Source organism: Falco cherrug, chromosome 2 (genome assembly GCF_023634085.1).
Source record: "Falco cherrug isolate bFalChe1 chromosome 2, bFalChe1.pri, whole genome shotgun sequence".
NCBI classification, from domain to species: Eukaryota; Metazoa; Chordata; class Aves; order Falconiformes; family Falconidae; genus Falco; species Falco cherrug.
The window spans coordinates 120,825,925-120,848,860 of record NC_073698.1 but is presented as its reverse complement, the minus strand read 5'-3'; the positions used below and the strand labels follow the sequence as shown (position 1 = coordinate 120,848,860).

At 47.0% G+C, this 22,936-nt stretch overlaps 1 long non-coding RNA gene across 1 annotated transcript; it reads left to right on the top strand.

Moving 5' to 3' along the window:
* Positions 1–13,422: 13,422 nt before the first annotated feature.
* LOC114016218 (uncharacterized) lies at positions 13,423–20,584 on the top strand. The gene is made up of 3 exons (XR_008731032.1): positions 13,423–13,692; positions 16,724–16,830; positions 19,508–20,584. It is a non-coding gene; the product is annotated as an uncharacterized LOC114016218 (long non-coding RNA).
* The last annotated feature ends 2,352 nt before the right edge of the window (positions 20,585–22,936 follow it).

The following is a 22,936-nucleotide window of genomic DNA, read 5'->3' as shown; positions in this document are numbered from 1 at the left end:
TAACACTGGAGGATGGTTTTTCTCCTCAGGTTTTTCATTCTAAGATGTGTGATGATAGTATGCTGAAAAAAGCAGGTTTTGCTCAACGTTAATGTAGTTAATGTATGTGTGGTAGAAATGGGATTCAAGGGCAGAGACTATACAGGACGGGCTGGTTGTTCTGAAGAAATAAACTCAGAAGGTGCACAAGCACCTCTGTACCTCCTTATAGCTCAAGCCTTATTGCTGAGCAGTGGGTGCACAAGGTATAGAAGGGCTTTAGAAGGGCTGAGGATAGCTCCAGCCAAATGTTCTGAGGCACCCTACAGAGCCAGTCGTGCCTTCGGGCACATCTGGAAAGGGCACAGCTGTCTGCTATAGTACTGGAGGCAGAGTCTCTTTACAGAGCAGCTGTAGAGCTTTAGCTGATACGTAGCAACACCACGTAAATCAAAACCACTACACCTTGAAATGGAAGGGTTTTTTTGTATGAACAGAGTCTTGAGCAAAGTAACGGAGTTAAGTACTATGTCACCTTAGTTCTGCAGCTAAGACATTATTCTCCTACCTTTCCCTAGTCAGTCTTTCTGAAGATAAACAGTTTTCTGTCAGGTCTTGGAAAGAAATAACAAAAAAACAAAAAAGAAAAAGTAATTTTGATGTCATGTTAGTGGTTAGAGCCAAGAAACAACAACAGCAAAAGGAGTTGTACTTAGAGACAACGCGTTAGAGTAGAAATTCTACTGAGAACTGTATTGTGGGTGCCTATGGCCTGTATAGGCAATAGGAGGGAAAAACAAGCACAGCAGGGCTTAGACAGGCAGTAGCCCACAGATGAAGCTGCATGTGGAAAACAGCTTTAGCCCATGTTACTGCAGTTTAAAATTGCTGAAAAAATGACCAAACTCATGGCTAAAGCTAATCAGAGTTTTCATTTGAAATATAAAGGCTTTATTAAATGATAGTGTAAGAGGCTGGGAATTTCAAAGCAAAGATACAAAACCATGTCAGATAGAAGTTGTTTCTTGAGCAAAGGGAAAACTCTTGCTGGAACGAGCTCCAGATCTAACTGAATGAGTGAGTGCTGCAGTGGAGATATCTGGGATATGCAGGAAGTCCATAAGGAATGGAAAAACTTGTTGATCGGTGAGAAGTGCAGGACTGCCTTGAGAAGTGACGGGCTCAAGTGGTGCTCTCACAGGCTAAAACCCAGGAAGCATTCTTCAACCACTTAAAAAAGAGGAAAAAAAAAGAAAAAAGGAAGAAGAAAAAAACCCCGAGGCGTGAGAGAAAGAAATGGCCACGGTGTATCACGTATCCCCCATGAAATACTGGGATGAAACAGACTTTAAAGAAAATATCAGAAGTGCCCTTCTCCTTTCCTCCCCAGATACATTGCTGCATTTTTAAGGAAGGGTAATGTTAGGGTGTAAGGGCAAAAGGCAACAGTTCCTGGTCTCAGGTAAACTTTTTGCCCTGGCCCTGAAAGAACAGAGCAAGAGCAAGGTTATGGCTCTGCAGAATGTGTGATACCTCTATTTAAAAAAGCATTAAAAGGAATCTGAACAGCTCTTCATCCTGTAGCATGACCTCAAACATAGGAAAGACTTTTTACACTGACTTGGAAAAGTTTTAGACCATGTTTGGAAGAAAATTCAGTGGGAAAAGGCGGGGAGGGGAGACAGGGGGAAAAGTCAGCCGGGGTTCACTCACTAGCAGATCACTCCAGTTGATTAATCTGGCATTTCTGTTAAGATGTCCAGAAAATAAATAGAAAGACTATGATAGATCTAGTCTCTTGAACATCGAAAAATGTTTGTTACTGTTCATTTTTGGGGAAAAAAAAAGCCATCTGTATTTGGAGGGACATGGCTTACTCCAAGAACCATATGGCATGTAAGGAGCTAATTGAGGGGAAACCATGGTGGTTTGGATTACATTTCCTCTACTCCCAACGCTTCCCTTTTAATGAATTGTCTTGGAACAGAGACATTTTAATCTTTTCACTAGGCCCCTGATTAAAAAAGTTGGGGTATGCCTTTAAAGCCAATGAAATTTAGATATGTAAAACCTGAATGATCTTGGTGATCTGGGGCAACAAAGGTGGGGTAAGGTTTAGTAGTGCGATGGAGAAGACATTTGGCACTTGAGACTAAATAATAAGATTTTTGGCTATAAACTGGGGGCTCATCAGCTAGAAGTGACAAGGATTAAAATGGTAGAGGATGCCTGTGACGTGTGGCGTGGTGGGAAAGGCCAATGCAGTCCTGTGGTGTGTCAGAAGAGAGAGGGAGGACTTCCATGGTAGATGGACAGAGGTCGATGCTACAGTATGAGCCCTCAGGAGTATCTATGGACACCTCACACCCCGGTGCCTCTTGTTTGAAAGAGTAACTCAGGCTGGAGCACGTGTGAAGAAAGGCCACTGGCATGACCAAGGGGAATGATGTGATGCCCTAGTGTGGCGTGCAGTAACAGGGGACCAGGGAGCAAGCCTTCCCAAGGAAATAGCAAAGGCAAGGTGGCTGCTGGTTCGTTAGATGGATCTTGTCACGTTTCTGAGTGCCATGATGGTAGGCTGCCTGCAATGGCAGATGCCACACCATTTCTCAAAGTCTGCTCCAGCCGTATGTTCCTAAGCAAAGCAGCTGATGGGATGGGAGAGGCCACTGTTTATTGTTATTGGTGCACAATCAAAAGTAGAGCCTAAATGCACCCTCATTTCATAGAGAAATTTTCCAAACGTATTAAAGCCCGCCAACTTGTTGCCACAGACAAAGGTCATCACCACACATTACCATCACAGAGAGAGGAGCTGTAGGCATCAGGTACTGTGTGATCTAATCTGCAGCGCAGAGTTGTCAGTGTCTTTTCCTTTTATGTTCCAGTTTCTGATTCTTCAAAATAAAAAGTTCAGACAGAGTAGTATCTTAGCCAGCAAAAAACCACCCAAAGGGCAACCTCCTCCGAGGTTGCGTCAGAACTTTAAATGATAAACCAAAGAGGAACAAGTGCTAAATACTTAAAATAAGTTTGAACTGCAGCAAAGTAACGTTCTCCTGTAGGTCAGCACATGTACTGTAGCAGGACTTCAGCATTTTCTGTTCAGTAGGTGCCAGTGTTGTTAATCTTACTATAATGATGCTTTCAGAAAGTTAAACCATGAATGAGTGTAATTGCAGAATGATAAGAATTATTTGGCATTTCCATGTGCTCTTGGAAGTAAGTTTTTTTGCTACTGCCCTAGATTGCAGGTATTAAAAAGCAGGTTTAGTGGAGGTTGTGACCATCCAGTTGAAATGTTTTTAGGGGTTCCTAGTAACAAAGGTATGAACTATGAGCCCTTTTACTGCAAGAGCCCAGCTCCTTGCTGTACTGCAGGTGGAAGCTTCCAAGTAATGCAGATAACAAACTTTACCAACAGCTTTAGATCACCTCTTTTTCCAGACAAGACTAGAGGCAAAGCTTCTCTCCAGCGCTGCCTTTTCCTCTCCATCTCAGCCAGCCAACGTCTCCAACTCGGGGCTCTGAGTTTTCAAGTTTCTGTTTCTCAGATAGTGCAGCTTTTTGATTTTGTTATCTCTTTGTTTTGGTCTTCACTTTTTCCAGAAAACTGTTGGTTAGGATCATGGAGCTTCATTTTTAAAAGTACCCTGAAAGATTTCTCGTGGTGGATTAATTATAGGTATGTCAAAAGTGGGTAGAAACATTTAAGAAAGTTCAACTTTCATATACGAAACTTTCTGTTCAGCCATTGTAAGTAATGTGTCTTCTGCCATCTCAGAAATCGGCATGGAGAATCAAATTTGAGGGGAAAAAAAATAACATTAATGATGGTTATGATTTTTTTATTGCTGTTAAAGTGGGTTTTTCAGATGATCAGTATTTCCCTGCAGGGAAAGTTGTTTTCCTGCTTGAAGCGATACAGAGCAAATGTTGCAGCCTGGGGACTCCAACCTTCAGTATGGGATTGAATGACTGTAGAAAGAAGCGAGAATTGGTCCCTGACATACCCATAACTACACAGTCTGTGGAATAAAGAGACTGGAATGTAAAAGGCAAGAAACGGGCAAGCCTTCCTCTCTCATTTGGACAGTAGGTTTTGCACCGATGCCATTGGCACCATTCACTGCCTGCTATTTTTTGCTGGGTACAGCAGTATCTTTCCTTTTCGCCATCCCTGCCAGTAATTGCTCTGTGCTCAGTTACGCTCATTCTTAAAACCCTGCAGTAAGAAAGCCTGGAGAAGAAAATTCTTTGTGTCCTTTACAGTAACGATTATCAGTGTTATGTCTCCCTCTCAAGCAACATCCCCTTTAAAATCACTCTCCTTTTGGAGCAGTACGATCGAAGCTTTCCCCTGGCATTATTAAGCAGCACTCAATAACCTGCTACTTCTTTCCTGTAGAAGTACTGGTGTAGTCCTGGTTGAATCCTGTGTTTTTTCCAGGCTCCCTCTGTGTGCTTTTTTCCTTAGCTAGGATATCTGTGCATGGGTCTGCTCCTCTTATGGCTTTGCTCCCCTCCTCTATTCCCTTCATGATGCCTCTCTTCCAGGTAAACATTTTTCTCTCTTTTAGGGGTGTCTTCTTCAGGGGGTCTTGACAACTACATTTCCTCGTGCATTTGCAGTATCTGTACGTTCATAGTGCTAATGATCCATCTGTGCCAGCACAGGGGTTGCCCGAGCCCATCACAACACAATAAAATACATGAGCAAAGGCCACCGCTCTTCTAGTTAAGAGCTATGTGGCTGGCAGGCTCTTAATGACAGATGCACGCCCTCCTGCTAGCTTTTACGTGTCTTCGTCGTGCTACTTCGTACCCACACCAGAAACTATTTGGCACTGCTATTCTGCTTTGCTATGCTCTCCTGCTCGTCTCTTACCCGCGTTACGATGTTTTTCAGGTCTGTGTAATTTTGCAAGATGTTTCACACACACCTCCTGCTCGCCTGCTCCAGGCACCAGAACTGTTTCTTTCCCACCACAGCACTGCCTACAGCGGCGCGATGCCGTGAGGGGAACCCGATGCTGGTAATATGTTACTTATCTTTGCAGTGGGGTACCTTCAGTTAAAGAAGAACCAGAACGTGGATGAAATGGATAAGAAATGGATGTTGTTCCAAGGCTGGAGAACACAGACAGAAGCCACTGTTTGCTGCGGGCTGCCTTGGGTCTGAGATGAGCGAAAAGTTGAAGAATTAATGAAAAACTGCAGATTGCACAGAGCCATAAAACCAGGTACGTGATTGTGTCCTTGCTTGGTCTAAGCACTACTAAAACTTTGATTCAGTATATCATTTGAGTTCTGTTGGAATACTTTGCACATGAATTAACAAAGACAAGCATGTAGACAGCCAAGATTTATTAGTGAAGTGTGTTGAGTCTTTACTTGAGTTTTTTCTTTTTTTCACAGTGTAGCAAGCTTTTTCTGAATCTCTATCCTTTCCAAAACACTAGGTTCAAAAGATTCAAGCCTTTAGGAAGTATATGAACTTTTCTTTACAAACCATTCCCGTTATTTTTCTTCCCATATAAATATTTAATTTCCATGAACACATAAAAATTCTTTGATAAGAATATAATTGCCTCCAAAGACTTGGTCAGAAGTGATTAAAAGGATAACTCTATAATACAAGGGCATCTGAGATGTATTAATGTTGAGGGGGTATTTACATATTTTAACTGACACAGCGAAGTTGTCTGAAACACAAGTCAGAGATCAAACTCTATAGATTGAAGTCACAAACATTACTCAATAAATGTCAACTAGCACCTTAAGCTAGACCCCCTCCACAGCAGCTGTCACCTTTGACACTATGCAGTGCTCACAGTGACAAAGCCTAAATATTTCTTAACGTATTCAATAGTTCATAATGCCACCGGCTCACATTTATGACAATTACTATCAGATGAGCTCTCATTTCTATTCGGAGAGGCAAAGGGCAAGGTTCTGAGAATGGCTAAAACGTGGAGGAGACACACCACACCACCCCCCAAACTGTTTTATTTTCATCTTGAGGGAGGTTTCTCTGAGGCAGGTGGAGAGCCAGGCTTTGATGCAGCAGTGCTGACCCCTGGACCTGGCAGGGGTTTATGCAGCTACCTGATGCGGGCAAGGTCCCTGCGGATGTACCTGTCCTGGATCATACATTGCAGCATGGTGCAGGGTGAATCCCAGGCTCTGGGAGGTGAAGGTGAAACGGAGACCAGTGCTCTATCAGCAGCTCCTGCTGTGCCAGATGAAGGGCACCTTCATGGCAGGGATGGAAGAGACGGGGTTGGTGTACAACCTCGTGCTCAAGGCTGCGGTTTTATTTGCCTGTTCTGTGTCCCGTGGTACCTTAGAGCAGAGGCAAGCGTCGTTTGTCTTTTGTTTGTTTGACAACAATTTATGTAAAGGCAGCTTCCCGTAATGTTTGTGCAGACCTTTAGCTCAGCAGTGGGGAAGATAATTTATTGCAAAACAAAAAGGGAACAAAGTAGAAGGTGACTGTAAAACCAAAAATATTGGCAGGGGATAGACTTGTACCTGAAAGTACTCAGGGCTTTTAGGGTACAGAATTTCAGGCTGAGAGTATCTGTATCAGTGTCTTTCCAGTAAAACAAAACCATACCATACTTCTTCTGTGAAATAAAAAGCAAAAATAGCTTCCACAGAATACCATCCTGACAGGGTGGAGCGGAGACCCTTTGGGAGGGCTTTGCACCAAGCACAGGTTCTCTGAGCGAGGTGAAGTTCAATGGATTCAACGTCCAGCTGCGTGGACACAGACGTGACGGTGCTGCAGGAGAGGAACTGCAGCTGGTAGGAAGCGAACCGCACGCTGCTTCTCCCTCTGCACCTCTTTGCTTTGATGGCACTTGTTAGTGGGAGACTTTTTAGGCTGCCCATCATGGTCATTGGGCTCACGAAGAAATTTGCAATGTGGGAGTTGAAAACATGCCCTTGTGGGTGGGTGAAAGGAGGTCTGTGCAGGCGCTTCGCTGGGACCTCAAGGCAGTTAAGCGCCATGCGGTGGAGTAAACTAAGAGAGGCAGGATGCTGGTCCCACGCCTGAGCAAGCATCTTCAGATCAACCAGATGTGAAGCAGCAGCCCAAAGCTCTGCACTGGTGACCTGGGGAGTGGAGGTGCCCCCCCGCAGGCAGTCGCTGCAGTTTCCCCTTGGCAGAGGTGGCCAGCAGGTGAGAGGCGGCCGCTCTCCCAACTGCTCCCTGTCTGGAGGTCCCTCTGGGAACCCCCTTCTGAGGCAAAGGCAAAGAGGTCGGGGGCTGTGCTCCTCCTCTGCCCTGCTCAGGGCTGTGTTTAAGGGGACCTGTGAAGATGGCTTGCCCTGCACTGTTTGACAGAAGGGAACCGGGAAATTGGGAAAGCGCAGTGGCTTATGGCAGGGTTGTACTTTTGCTACCCAGGTTTGGGGCATTTCTCCTCTCAGCTGACACTTGGTACATGACCAGGGTAGTGTGGACCAAGTGGCATGAACGAATGCGATAGAGATGCGTGCTCGTTCAGTGTGCTGGCAGGCGCTCTGCCGGTAAGCTCGGGGGTCAGAGCTCGGCTGTGAGGCACAGCGTTGTAGCAATGTGGGATTGTCAGTGAGGCTCCAACAAAACTCCCTGGGAGATGTGCTTGTAAAACTTTCAAAATCCTTTGAAGAGATGTTGCTGATGGGGAGAGTTTTTCATGTAACATGATAAACTTTGAGGAGAAGAGCGTAGACTCACCTTTGTTTTCTTTTTAAGCTGGGATTGACAAATATCTTTTATATTTTACATATGTGTATATGTAATTGGTGGCATGGCAGACTGCCATGTGCTTGAAAACATGCCTTAAGCACTGATAACGGAAAGCATGTTACACAGGAGATTACCATTATCTTCTTAATTCCAGGAAAGAATAGTCATAGCTTTCTTTTGCGTTTGGAGTCTGCTCCAGGGGCAGTACCTGCAGGAGGTAGGCTCCCAAACATGCTGCTCAGCAATTTGCAGTTTTCATGCCTAGTGGCCAAAAAGGCTGCCCTCAAGACTGCGGGTCTTCTGACTCCTGAGAAGGTCTGCACCCACTATCTCTGGCAACAAAGCTGTGCTTCGTTAGTTGTTTGATTGTTTAGCACTCTGCTATGAAGGCAGCTATGGCAAGGGGCTTGAACTGTGCAGCTGCTGTCACCTGAACATGGAGGTCTAACTGAGATAAATCACCGCTACACACTTTTGGTCAGGGTAATTTAAAGGATGATTCAGGAGCTCCTGATGTCAGCTGCTGAACAGGTAAAAAGTCTGTATTAGGTGGACTTTTGACTCAGTCTGTCTATCTCAATATAATTCAGAATCTTTAATCTAAAAAAGCCTGCTACTTAATAAGCCAAATAATGACAATGCCAGAGATGCCTCATGATCTCATGACTAAACACTTTCATGTTCAAGGCTGTGGGACTGCAGCTACTGCTTCCGCGCGTAACAAAATATCAAGAAACATAATTACACTGGTAAGTGTGGCCATGCCTCGTGAAGGATTTTAGGCTGGATGAGAAGTTTGCTGCTGGAGCAAAGCTGCCCGTCCTCGCTTCCCATGCTTTGATCAGCCCAGGAGAGCAGTCTTGGGTTGCACAAAGCAGGCACCTTCCAAGTGAACAAACCCCAGCAGCGTTGCTCCTGCAGGACTGCAGGAGCTGTGGGCATTCAGCCCACGGGGGCAGACTGGGAAGAGCTGGCACTAAACCTTCTGCCCCACAGGTAGGAAGTGTTAGCACAGCTTGCTCTCTACAGACCCGCTGCTCGCGGACCTTGCTAATGCAGACACAGAATATACGGCACCTCCACGGTTCTGGGTCCAACTCCATTCAAGTCACTGCAAATGCTTTTGACTTCCCTGAGGTGTGGACCAGGCACCTTGTGCCCAGCCTTGCCCAAGCGAGCGGTTTGAGAGGCTCTGGAATGCACGTAGTGGGTTGAGAAAGAGAGGACAGTGGCTGAAACCTGAAAGGCTAGATGCATCAACACCTTGAGAGCTTTGTTTACCTTAAGCTCACCTATCAGCTGAAATGGCTACCTGAGATCTGTTGAATGAGAACTCTTAAATCACGTATAAGCAGGAAACTTCCTCCTAGCGGCTGATCTGCTCTGCTTTGAGGCATGAGTATTAGAAGGCTTCTAAGATGTATCTGTCAGTACAGCTTGGCAGTCCATCCCGAGATGCTTTCAGAGGAAAGACTGCCATGTTAACTGCAATCAATTTAGACTGATACACAGTGAATAAATGTGTTTACCTGGCATTTTTGGCACAAACGTAAACTTTTTTATTAAGTATGTTCAATATAATTGTATAATGGCATATAGCATGCAGTATCAGTGACTTACTGGAAGTAATCCTGGTTCTATCTTTTTGTCCTTAAAAATAGATATAATGTTGTAACTTTAAAGCAAAACTCATCTGGGAGTTACTTTCTGTCTGTTGTGGATGTGTGATGAAAATCCTGAGAGCCTCAGAAATTGAATGTTGGCAGCTGTGAGATTGGATGCAAATGTGAGCCAAAGCAGCTGACACAATATTGCTCATATCTCACATGCCACTGCTGAAAAAAGTGTCATAAAAATGAATCACCTCTTCCCTGACATTATTCATGTTGCCTATAATCTCCATGCATACAAAAAATAAAATCAAAATACACAGAAAATGAAACCAAAGGAAAAGGTGACGTTTCGACTGGTCTGGACTGCTTATCTCTTAACACTGGTGTGCAAGAAACTCCTCATGAATGTGATGGGGGTTACCTGAGCCCTCAGGGGAGTTTTTGTGAAGACCTTCCTCTGGCTGAACTCACGCTAACATTCCATACGATTTTCATCCGCGTGCGCCTGGAGTGACCTTCAGTCCCCAGCCGGAGTGTTTGAGCGCTGGAGAGGGGCAGTGGAGGGGATAAAGCCTCCCCATGAGCAGCTGCAGTTAAAATACTCTGCACTGCCCAAGGGACTGTTCCGTCCCATGTTTGGGCAGTTGTGGTTGAAAATAGACATGGGAGCCTGACAAAAGGCAATTTTAGGAAGAGGGTCTATTCTATGCCAGTGAAGTATTTTAATTCTTCCAGGGGTTACTGATCACTTGTGCTGGGGCCCTTCTCCAAATCATCCCAGGGGAGGACTCTGCTTTTCCATGATTACAGAGAGCACATAGAGATTCTCATCCCTAGACCACAGTCGCCTTTGGTGAACAGGTGCTGCTAGGTTTATTCCGCAGTGGAGGGAAAATGCAGCGCAGAAACTATGAAGCACGGGGGAAGGAAAAGCATGTGGGGCCAGTGATGCACTGGCGGCACTCACCCAGCCCCACTGCAATCATTCAAGATTAAGAGGAACTCCTCATGGAACAGACCTCCAACTAGAAAAGACCTTGCTTTTCAGGAGAATTTTTGGCTGACTGGTTCACACGGGTACTACACTTCTACTTGAGAGATTAGTTCATGCGCAGAGGCATAATGTTACTCTGTGTGCCTCTCTGAGCCCTCAGACAAAATGCTCCTAAAATGCCACTTGTGCCATGGTTGCAAAGCTGAGTCTTCCACAGCTGGCGGCAGCTCTGCCAGCTGCAGGTGGATGCGATAACAAAGAGACTGGCTTCTGAAGCTGGAACCAAACTGCTAAATTACCCTTTCTTCTTTTGTCTTGCTGTGTTCGGCTACCCACTGATTTGCTCAGCATTGCTAGAAGCCTGGGCATCTTCAGCCTGCAGCAGAGCTTTCGAATTTTGATAAAATCATCTTGGTGTGTCAAACCTTATCTGTCAAGGACTTTCCTCGGTGCTGGAAGATGCTGTTGTGTGCTGACACACTGCACAAATATCACTGTTCTTTCCATTGCTGGTAGGTTTAATATGTATTTCTTTAATCCTGCTATTTACTATGTCATTGCAAGCAAAACCTACCACAATATACCCAGAAATGGCTGAAGTTTTCCACGTTGGAGATGCAGTCATACTTTCCTCAATCTTATACAGTCTACATACAACGGAAGACCAGCCTGTGGTAACGTCACCATGCCTGATAAGACCCCCATATCTGTTCTTCCATATTAATTTAACTTTCTGAACAGGCTGTCAGGTTTGCTGTTGCAAATTCTGAGTTTATGACAGCTGGTCCAAACGCTGTTCGTCTTACAGCAGGCAGCCTAATTCACCCTCCCGGTATGAAAGCTACTGCATCACTCATTATCGATCTCAGTCTTTGGCTGCCTGATAGTTCCCTCTCCTAAACTATCAGCATTCTCTTTGCAGACCAATTGTGTGTTGGTACCCATTCAAATATTACATCAGAGCCCTTAAACATTGGTTCCAATGCTAAGTGAACAACCTTGTCATACACAAACTCTTGGCCTTCCAGTGGTGATCCTCCACTGAATGCTAAAAAGTCTACTCAGGCACACACTGTTGATTCATCAAAGAAATATAGGATTTAAAATTATTTTAAATCCTGTTTTAGAGCTCTGAATCTCATGTTTCTCTGCAAATAATGTCATACTGGACTTTTTCTTCTAATCTTTAGGATTTTAATCACAAAATTTCTTCTCTTGTTAACTGTCATCAAATTGTAATGGGCTCAGGCTTTCTAAACACTTAACAGTAATGATAATTGTAGTGAATACAGTCCATCTTCATGTGCGTTTTTAATGCCAGTAGAGTAGATTTCTTTGCGATAACAGAAATTGTTATAATGCTGGCTGAATATGAATGTATTTTCTCTATAGTATATGTGCTAATACATTCCTAAAATTAAATTGAAAGCATTTCAGTTTTTAAACCTTTTCAAAAATTGAAATGTACTGGATAATACAATATCTCTTATGCATTATAGCACACCAAAAATGCTCAGGCATTCATACTGCTCAATAAACTGAATTTACTAGCCTTATAGAAAAGCACTACAGAGTTTTAATAGAAAATGGTAACTTTTTTTTACATGCTTTTGAACCTTCCTATATGATGTAGTGGAGCATGAATGCTTGTGGGAAGATGGCTCATAGCTGCCGATGGGATGGGACGGTTGCCTGGAGTTGCACTCAGCAAAGCATTTAAGCGTGTGCTTGTACGGGGGTGCAAGCCGTCCTGCTGAGCTTCAGTGGGAGGGGGGGTGCACCCCTCTCCTACCGGCTGTCGGGGCAGGGGGTTGTGATACATGGTGGAGCTGTGCCGCTGCTTCCTATGCAGCCAAACCGAGACAGCAAAACATCCTGGCACTGTGATGGGTTGCATGCAAAATTTTGGATTTTGGAACTTGTCCATTTTCTGCCATCCCATTCCACACCCTTTAACTTTCAAGCAGTTTGGTGTTAGGCTGCTCCCCTTTCCTTGCATCGGCTGCTGAGGGAGCAACCCCAGCCCAGGGGGTCTCCTGTGGCTGCAGTGGTTTCTCTCCATCTGCATCGGACGGTTGCAGAATAATTTCAGCTGGCCTGGTTCAACCTCTGGCTCCAAGCAGGGCAGCCTCAAAGCCAGATCAGATCACTGCGGGCCCTGAAAGATCAATAAGAAACACAAAGTCAAGCTGACAGCATTTTTAGTTCTCAGTGGTTGCTGCAAAGGGAAAGTCATTGCTGGTACTGGTTCTCAGACTACTGGAAACTTGCGCAAAGGCTGAAAATGATAGATCTAACAATTTTCCAGTTATTGAAGTGGGTTACTAAAGCCTAAGCTTTGCAGTCTACCATGGTTTTCTTCAAGGGGAGGGTTTTCTTTCTATGGAAAACATGCATTTCTGTTTGAATGCAGCTTTTGAGGGAAGGCTTTTTGCCAAAATTAATTGCTAAGTAAAATATACTCCAGCAAAGGCCACCTCCCTCCAAGAGAACTGCATCCTCTGTGGAAATCAGTGTGTGTGTGAATATTTGACCTAACAGTCCCTCTGCAGCCCTTCCGGTCATGGGCCGGGCTGGCTGGCAGGTGTGTTGGAATGATGGCTGGTTGTAGGAGGATATATATTGCAGGTGAAGAATTGAGGAAAAGCCTAACGCAGCCTCTCTCCCCTTGCAGTTCATCCCATGCACATAACAGCATCGGGCTCGGACGGCACCGTGCAAAGCGTCTGTCCTCCCTGAAATTTCCCCTGGCCAGTGGAGCTGTTGCCTGCCAGCTGCACGGAGCCATGTGAGGGCTGGCGGTGTCTCGGAGCGTGCAGGGTTGTGGGTGCCAGCCTGGGAAATGTGGCACCCATCTGCTTCGGGAGGTCAGCGCTCGCTGGTGCGAGGAGCCGGCCACCTTCTGGTGGGACCCAGCTGGAAGGGGGGAGAGAGCACATTCCATTCAGGAAAACCACTGGACAAACCGATATCTGCATATTGCAATCTATGCACAGTATTGCATTGCCTGCTGGGATGGGGGGGTGAGGGGGGGCGGGCATGTGGTGTTTGAAGCAGTCATCACACAGGAAAGGGGGCTGCTTGGTCTCCCTCGTTCCAGGAACGCTTTCACTTTCTTTTGCAGATTCCCTGACCGGATCCCTGCAGCACACCTCACCCCCCGGGCTTGAAGCTGAGTGCAGGTGCCCGGGTGTTCCCTGCCCCGCACCAGGGGGAGGGCTGATCCCGCACCCCCCCGAGGCAGCGGGACGGTCCCCAGCCCTGGAGGGGACCCGCAGCCTCCGTGGGTGCTGCTACCGGGCGTGGAGGGTGTCTGCGGGTGTCTCACCCATGATGCGGAAATGTTCCTCCCAGCGGGGAAAAAGGTAAACCCAAGACTTCTTCCTGTATTTCAGGCACTCAGCTTGCATTAGTTACTGATAAAGGTCGTGCATTCTGATAGGAATTCTTCAGAACCATCTTTTTTTTTAGAAAGATTTTTCTAAAGAACACAAACAATTGCATTCTTATCTGGCACCATACCCCGTGTGCAGGAGCCAAAAATAATTGCACTGACTCCTCCTGGCTTCCCTTTTGAAAAAAACCCAACGGCAGCCCGTTGTCTGCTCCTTCTCAGAAGTCAGTGGGAAAAGTTGTGGAGATGAGGAGCACGGTATGCACCAGCACGCTGCTGCACTCAGCTAACAAACAACAAGATTCATGCTTTTCACTTTTGGTTTTGGGAGCAATCGCTTTCAGAAGTGCCTTATTTAAATGGGCCCATAGCGGTAAATACAGCACAGTAGCAAGATCTCATCATCTTTTAATTTGTCCAGCCCTGCAACAGGTAGTGTAGATAACAGTCGCGAACTATATGTGAAGCAAGCGCATCTCTCAGAGTAACTTTATTCTGCCACAGTTTCAGTTATTTTTAGGGCAAACAGTTTTATTCAATTCTGCTTCCTAGCTAGTACATTTATGCTAAATACCTTGAGAAAACAGAAGCCTCTATCAGAGCTTTTCTAAGATGCCAAATATTTGCAGTGTTTGTAAATACACTTGCTGTGTAAGTATGTATCTATCTATGTATGTGGAGATGTGTGTGTGTGAACGGAGATGGCTCTGTAGTAGCCAGGGCACCGAGGAGTGTCAGCAGGCAAGGCCATTCCTGCTTCCCTCACTGGCAAAGCAGAAAGTCCATCAATTAGCCAGTGCGATGGAGCTGTGGGAAAATACCCTTGTAAATGTAAGCTGCTGCTAATTACTAAGCTGCCTTCAGAGGCAGGTTTTAAACATGCAAAATCCATAACAAAAATGGTGTTCCCGCTCCTAGCGCTCCCCTTATCCTTCTTCTCCCCTGCTCTCCCTGCAAAGGGAACTACTTTCATGTTTTATTTATTTGTCAAAGAGCTTTGCGTAATGGGTCCTTTAAGTCCCCTTGATGCTGACATCTTTGCATCACTTCAAAATAGCATGGGAAAATGATAGTGTCCTCTTGGTGCTGGGGCTCAGCATGAAATTCCTGTCACAGCATTTGTTATTGCAGCATTTCTCTGAGCTCAGGGATACTGGCTGGCAGGAGATTTCCTCTCAACAGAATTTTTAATTTTGGCTCCATGCAGAGGGCTGCGGGCGAGGAGCCCCGCCGCTGCCTGCATGGGGAGGGGGGCCCGGCTCAGCCCCCAGGCTAGCTCAGCTGCAGCCACCACGGGCTCCTCAAGAAGGGTTCACTTGTTGGGAGGAAGGCGAGTTGCAATGAGGAGGAAAGCACACCGGCTTTCCAAAACTGCTGCTTCTTCCACTGAAGCTTCTCGCCTGGCTGTCTCATGGCCTGTGGGAACTGCTGTGCCTCTGCTTCAGGTCTTCTCCTTCCCACCTGTGCCGGCTGCTTGCTGCCGTGCCCATGGGCTGGGAGCCGGCGCTTCGCAGGGCACCCCTGGCACAGCCGGTGTTGGGGTGTGGGTAACAGCACCCCATGGCAGGCAGCCGGCGCAGGGGCTGTCATTTACTTCTGTTACATGGAAGCTTTTTTCCATTGTAACTGTCCTTCAGGGGTAATTAAGCAAATATATTTTCCTCCCTTAGAGGAGTATCTTTGAATTTGCATTCAGGCCTTCAGGGTTGGTTTTATGTGTGGAGCCCAGATACTTGCAGTCATCTTCAGAGACCTCGCTCAGTTACACTGGTGTAACACCATTGCGTCTGACGCAGTTACTGGTGTTTTACCAGGCACGAGGAGTGAGTCCTGGGCTCTCCTCTCTCTCTGCTGATCTCCAAATGATGAGTCAAACAAATGCTTCGAAGCAGAAGTAGTAGCCATTTGTTCATCGGCAGTGCCTATCAGTTTCTCCCAACAATGCACATGGGTGTTGTTATTTTTTCTTTAACTTTTTTTTTTTTTCCCTTCTCTGAGCAGTCCCAGACCTTCCCATACCAATAAATGTGAGTTATACATCCGTCTAGGATTGGGAGAATATCAAAAGCGCCTGGTTCTTTATTTGTTGTATCTGGCTCTGTTCCAGGCTGCTGATTAATTTTGATGATCCAGAATCTTTGGCAATAGAGCACTGAAAATGTGAAAAAATATACAACAAAATATATTGAAAGCAACTTGAAATGTCAGGTAGAATTCAGTGGAAATAATGTACCCATCAAGGGAGATTAATGGCATTTCTACACAACACTTCACTTCTGCATTCTAGATGGGCAAATAACCCATTACTCTCACAATTAATCTTGGCTACAGATGTGGATACTCTTTGCATCTGACAACATCTGCTCTCCCGTGTTTTCCACCAGGTGTGTGCTTCTCTTCCCTTTTAATTATTTCCTGGAGTCCTTCAAACTGCCCTTTTACCTTCAGGCACCTCCAGCTCACCAGCATCTCTCTTTTGCAGGTGACCATTCCCTTTCCTCATTCCTTTCTTTTGTGGTGTGGAACGTACTTACTTCTGAAAGGATTTCTTGGTCAGGCAGGGTTATTCTTTTTGTCTGGGATGGGAAAGAAATGGCGCTTTTCTCTCACAGCTGAGGTTTTCAGCTGGCCCTTACATGAGGGGTACCTTTGCCGACACAGTAGGAATCAGAGGTGACTCCTCCTCGGTGTGACGAGGATGTCAGGCACGGGTGGTGGGGTCTTGTCTTCGTCTGGTCTTTAGACTATCCAGATGACCAGAAGAAAAGCAGGAGGTTACCTCCTCCCCAGCTGATGGGTTTTGGTAAGGGAACTTCTCACACCAGTCTTGGATGTTTCCTCCAGCTGGTGGAAGTCACCAAGGAGAGCTGAGGACTAGTACATGGGTGTTGCAGTAAACTAGCTGAATTTCGCTGTGGAGATCCTCGAAAAGATACAGTGTTGTTGACAGCAAGCGATTTTTTTAGAAAATGCTTGAAAAATTTTCTGTTCTTTTCCCGCAGATGTGGAAAAAGGACCAGGGAAGTGTTTCAGGCTTGCCATAATGCAGACATAATAAGCCTCGACATAATGCAGGATTACGTCTGAAATGGCTTTCGCATAGGCGCTGGTAATTATCTGGCTTTATTGGGGAAATGTAGGTCATCAGTAAGAAGTGAGCCTGTAGCCTCAAAATTGAAAAACGGGAGTTTCAAGTGAGGGCCAGAATGGTTTCCCCCTTGCCTTGCGGGCTGCTGGCTCGGTATCTCCGGCAGGTTTGTGCGTGCCTGGCCCAGCGGCAGAGCCCTGGCGTCCTGCCCGCCAGCTGCCATGCTGTGCCCTTGGCTGGTGGGGTCAGCAGCCCCGGCCCACTGCCCCCTGCACTCGAGGGAAAGGGCAAACCCCAAGGAAGAGCTCCGCGCTGCTTACACCTGGCTTTGCAGTGAAATAGGCTCCCCCCTTGCCCTGAAGGTCCTGCTTTTAGTGGAAACCCGACCTCCTTTTGCCTCATCTTTTCCTCCTGCCTCATGTGTTTTGGCTTGCGTTTGCCTCGCTTCCCTTCCCTGTATTTTCCCTCCCATCACCTTTACATTGTGCTTTTTTTACTCATTTTCTTGTCCGCTTCCTTTGCTATGTGTGTTACAACATGTATTTGTTGATCGGTGTCCTTTTCTTTTACAGAGGTTACTTCGACTTGCTCTGGGGCTTTCCTTGTCTTAGTGCTCTTCTGCTCCTTTCTCTCATCTCTCCTTTTCCTTGCTCCTCCTGTTCTTACCAAAATTCACACTACCCTCTTGACATGCTTTGTCCTTTTTTGGCTCCTTTCAGTCTCAGGTCCCTTCATCATCCCACCTACAGCACTTTTTCTTCCAGTTTCCTTTACTGGAAACTTCACATGAATATCCCAGAGCCTCCTTCAATGCTTCATTTCCAGAAGAATTTGAAGGTGCTGTTGTTCCTTAGGGTTTACTGCAGGTGAGACTAGTTTCAAAGAGCAATATTGCTGGACTGCGGCCAAAGCATCAAACCCTTTGCTGTGTTATGCAGGGTAGGTGAGGGGGTGAACGTGACCACCACCTCCATGTCTTAGCCATGAAGATTGAGCCTGGATTTTCAAAAGCCCCTGGAGAAGTTTTTAGCTCAAACCCAGCCAGAGAGATGCACTAGAACTTGGTAGGGCTGATAGTGCGAGAGCACATCAGGTGCTGGTTCCTCACTCGTCCCTATGTGGGATACTGGTGGTGAGCAGCCGTGCTGCTGCAACAGATCACTGCACGGTGTGCTGCTGCTTCGGCTGGTGTCCAGGGGCTCAGCACGGGGCTGCTGCATACAGGTAACCAAGTACCTCAGCCAGGCTCGGTGGGTGCTCTGCAGAGGGGGCTTGAATCAAGCTTGTCCTTGCAGGACCCCCATCGGTGCATGGGCAAGAGGAGGGGGGAGAGAGGGGGGCACATGGGCACGGGCGCAGGTGTCTGAGCGAGGGTAGCCTTGGCAGCAGGAGGAGCTGGGAAGGCAGCTGGGAGGGAGTAAAGGTCTGTGCTGGGGAAGTACCTCTGTCCTCCCCCCCCCAGCTTCCTCCCGCTGCCCCTCGCCCTCACTCAATTAAAACCGCGCTGCTTGATGGGACTTCAGCAGGGGTAAATCAAGGCAGCAGCTGCAGACACCAAGCAGAGCTTGGGTGCTGCTACAGAGAGGGGCGCCCGCTCTGCCCAGGGAGCGCAGAAACTTGCCCCGAGCCCAACACGTGCTTGCACTTCCTTCCAGCAGGTGCCTGTACCTGCAGTCAACAGACCACCACAACTCTCACCCCACCTGTGCTCCCCCACCTTTCCCAAATGCCCCGTCTTTCAGCCAGAAGCACCTCTCAGCAGCAAGCTGCCCTCTCTGCCCTTACCCTCCTGGCATCCCTGGGGGAACTGGGGAGGGGGCTCCCCCCTGCTCCGCATCCCTGTGCGGTCAGGCAGGTATATAATGGAACACCGCATGGGGTGGCGGTGCTCAGCTCTCACCTCCTCACCTCTCGGGCTCCCCGCTGGCAGAGCTCTGCTCTTGCAAAATTTGTTAGTGAGCGCATCAGCACCTGTACAAACTCCTCCTGGCTCTCTGAGCAAGGCCCCCAAGCGAGAGCACATATTACAGATTGCTCACGTAGGGGAGGAGGAAAAAGGCAGCTCCTTCATCCTCCTTTGTGCAGCGCCCGCCCTACCACTTGTGAGGAGTGCTCATAGCCATGGTGTGTGGTGCCTGATCCGGGGGACAGGTCTCCCCAGGGTCTTCTCATAAAAAAGCGATGAGAAATGGCTTCCCTGGAGGCTTCTCTCCCCATCGCCAGGAGGGTGGCTCGTCTCCCTCCCTGCCTTTGTGGCCCTCCGAGCACTCTCCTGTGCCACCTCTTCCCATCACCTCCAAATTTTTTGCTTTCAGGTCTGCTCACTCTACCTCTGGGGTCCTTCCTTCAAACACGCTTCTTTCAGAAATCCTTCTGATAGCTTGTTCTCATTATCTTAATGAATAATTAGTGAGTGAATCCATCAATGTAATTCCTGTGCTCTTTCTCCTTGTCTTCAAGCAGCATGAGTTATACCTCTGCTTTGTGATGAGCTGGGCCAACGCTCTGCAGCATGCCAGGGGTTTCCACGGGATGGGGAAATATTCAAAGGCACAGAAAATCTTCTGTGCGACTGGCTTTGAGAGAATTCAGTTTTTTAGAGGAGATTATTAAGGCTGGCTGGGGAAGAGGGTAAAGTAACAAATACAAAATTAAAAAAAAAAAAAAAGCTGACTGAGGGCTATTTTTTCTCTTGTAGGAGAAAAGCAAGCAGGGGCACTGAAACTGAAAACACATTGGAATTTCCAGTTGGCCTTTGGAGCTTGCTGGATGCCTCAGTCCACCACCAGCAAGGAAAGGGCTGGCTGCCTGTAAGCTCCATCTCCAGCAGAGCTTTGCTTAACTGAGGCACCAAAACTACCTGTGATGCCAGTGTGCGTTGTGCAGATGTTTAAAATAGGGTAATGCAGGCTCTGCTGATACCCATTGAGGTTCTGGCTGGGCTTCTTTCCAGTCAGGCTGAAAAGGATGCCACCTTGCACAAAAGGAATAAAACAAATATTTGTATGCAGAGTCTTGGATAGTTTTGTGATGATATTTGAATTTAAGCATTCATTAAAACTGAAATTGCTCCGAGTCAGTGGGTGAGCTGGGAGGGAAAGACAGATAATGCTACTGTGAATGGGGCCATATAGCGATGCTTTGCTCCCAGCAGATTGTGCAGATCCTGGTAATGTTTTGTCTTTATGTGTTTCTCACCTTCTGTCTTACCTCTTTAACTTTCTGAAGGAGCAGGGAAATAATTGAACGCTGTGCTGACTTTCTAAGTTGTTGTAAATAGCTGTGAGAGCCACTGTTTCAGGATGGTAAAGTCAATTTCTTGCCACTCTGCGAGCTATCGACAGGCTCTGGGGAGGCTGCAGCAGCCAGCACTGTGCTGCCCTGGCTCCTGCTTTGTGCTTTGGAGGGTAAGGTCCCGGGGGGCTGGGAGCACGGCATTACCACCCCAAGGCCATCCAGTTCCATTCGAACCCACGGCAGCAGGACCCCGCTCACATTTCCAGAAGGATTCACGGTTTCATCCTTTGCCGCCTCCTTGCAGTTTAATCAGAGGCACCTGGTCCCTGTCACTGCCAGCTCCGAGGCACTATGTTTAGATGGATCGGTGTGGTGGTCCCTTCCTCATGTCGGTGGGCCACGCTAGAAATAGCGGTAACATAATACATTAAATAAAGCAGCACTTACATTAGCAACAGTAGAGAATTTTATTCGGTAACTTACAATAGTTACTCAGAGTAGAACCTCTTTGCATTGTATGATTTTATACTGAATTAAATTTATTCTGTTCCACCCCATTTTGCACTCCATCTTTTTTCTTCCCCCTCCCCCATCGTCCCTCCCCCTCCGCCCCAGATACCACCGGTGGAAAATGCCGTAAGTGTTACGGTAGGAGGGAAGTTTGGGTATCTGCAATTGAAACAACAGAGGTAATATTGTACCTGAAAAAGGAGTAAAAGAGCTTTTTAGGAAGGGTGTGACAATCACAGCATTCAGATAGTCCTGCTAAATGTTGAAGAGTGGAATAACTCTTAGAAGAAATGAGAACATATCCTGTGTAGAGTCTCAAATGTACCAACAACTCACTCAGAGGAAGGCCAAGTTTGCAACTCACAATTCCAGTTTTCTTTTTTTTTTTTTTTCTTTTTCCCTCACCCCGCAGAATACAAGTAGAATGCAGTATATTTGTTGATATTTCATTTATATTTCTGACAATTTTTACAGCCAGGAGTGGTAAAGCAATTAATTAAAAATCACGAGTATCCGGATGACTGGAATCTGTGGTAAACTGCATCCAAAAAAACCCAAAAACCACCACCACTAAATATGTAGTCCTAGAGCTAGGCAAAAAAATCCAAAGCCAACAAACCCAAGGCCAAACAACCTATGAGAGTTGTTTAAATTGTCAATATTTTGGAAAAAAAAGCCTGTTTGGAATGACCTGTTAAAAGTATTTTCAACAAATCGGCATTGTGAAAAATGGCTCATTTGTCACATTGGGTTGTAAAAGTATCAAAAGATTTCTTTTCAATGCTCATTTTTTTCATTTTTAGAAGGGAAATTTAATTTCAAAGCTGAAAGCCATTCCAAACTCAAGACTGAAATGTTCCATGAAAAATGTCATTGGTTTTAAACATTTTTAATGAAAATTTTGCAAAGTTCATAGCTTCACAGAATGTTTTGCTGTGTTCAGTTCTGAATTTTCCTGCAAGGCAAGTTACTGGTGAAAAGCTTTCACAGACAGGACAAGGGTACAGCAGGGCAGCTCTCTACCCAAAATCTGCTGTAACCCATGATGACAGCCAGTGTATTTTGTGATATTTTTCAACCAAGGTTCCTCATATTCTTTGCACACTTAATGAATTTCTTGCTTAGCTTGCTCCTGTGGTGCAGTCCTGGGTGAGCCACAGAGCAGTCCCGCCGCAGCCCTGTCCCTGGGGGGGACGCACTGGGGTGCACCCAGGGCACGTGGCTGCGCTGCTCCATCACCCCTGTGCCAGGAGAGTGGGCGCTTCTCACCCCCCGGCTGGAAAGCACCCTCACCTTCCTCTGCTGTTGGAGCAGCAAGAAATTGGTGGGTTTCTGTGGGCTTTTCAACACCGCTGATATTCCTAGCTGATAAAAGGGAAGGAAAGCTCCCATGTGTTTCCCACGGAAAATACACCGTGTCTCCTGCTGATCCTCCTGCAGCTCTCGCGAGGGGCAGCCTCCATGGGCCCATGGCAGCAGGTAAAGCAAAACACTTTTTTTCTCGTTGGTCCCACCCTCCATGTGCGGGGGCAGGGAGTTGTGCGAGTTCCCTCCTGGTGCCTGGCACCCCCCTCCCCTCCCAAGGGCGCCCCGGCTCCCCCCAGCCTGTGCACCCTCCCCTCGGAGCCGCTCGCCTCCGTCCCTCCAGGCGGCCGGGCAGCTCGGGGGCAGCATTCCCAGCCCCCCAGGGCTGTGCTTCTGGCTGCCCCACATCCCCTGTCCCCTGGCAGGGACCCCCTGCCCTCACACCTGCTGCCTGGGCACGGGCAGAGGGGGCACGGAGCAAAGAGCCGGGACGTGCTTCCCACTTGTGCTGGAGAGACAAGGTCACGGCTAATGGAGCATGTGCGGGGCTAATGTGACCTCAGAGCACTTTAAAGGGCCGTATCCTTTCCTTCCGTGCCAAAGGAAGAACTATTGCAGGCAATTTGGCAGGAACTACCCAGCGATTAATTGAGCGACAATTTCCACCGCTGTAAAGCTCCGTTGTGAGGGTATCGACGGCCGAGTGAGTGATGCCTCCCGGCTGCAGGTATGCGCGATTGGGGAGTCAGTAATGACAGCGACTTCTGCTCGAGAAATAGGCTTTTGCAGGAATGAGTAAAGGCAATTAAGTTCTATATTATATGCAATGCTATGCGTATTTCTGTGCTTCTCGATTTTTTGATAAGAAACAGTCCAGTTCAAGCCTAGACGGAGAGAAGCTAGCTGGCCATTGATCCTGGCTCCTAATGTTGCTAAAGGCAGCCCAGGTTGAAAAGGTCTGATCCTTCCCCCTTCTGTGCCTTGGCACCCTGTCTGGAGGTGGCTCTTAATGTGGGCGGTGTGGGGAGCAGCACTTCTGGGGAGGACCAAGGAGGGGGGGCATCCCTTTTTGCTG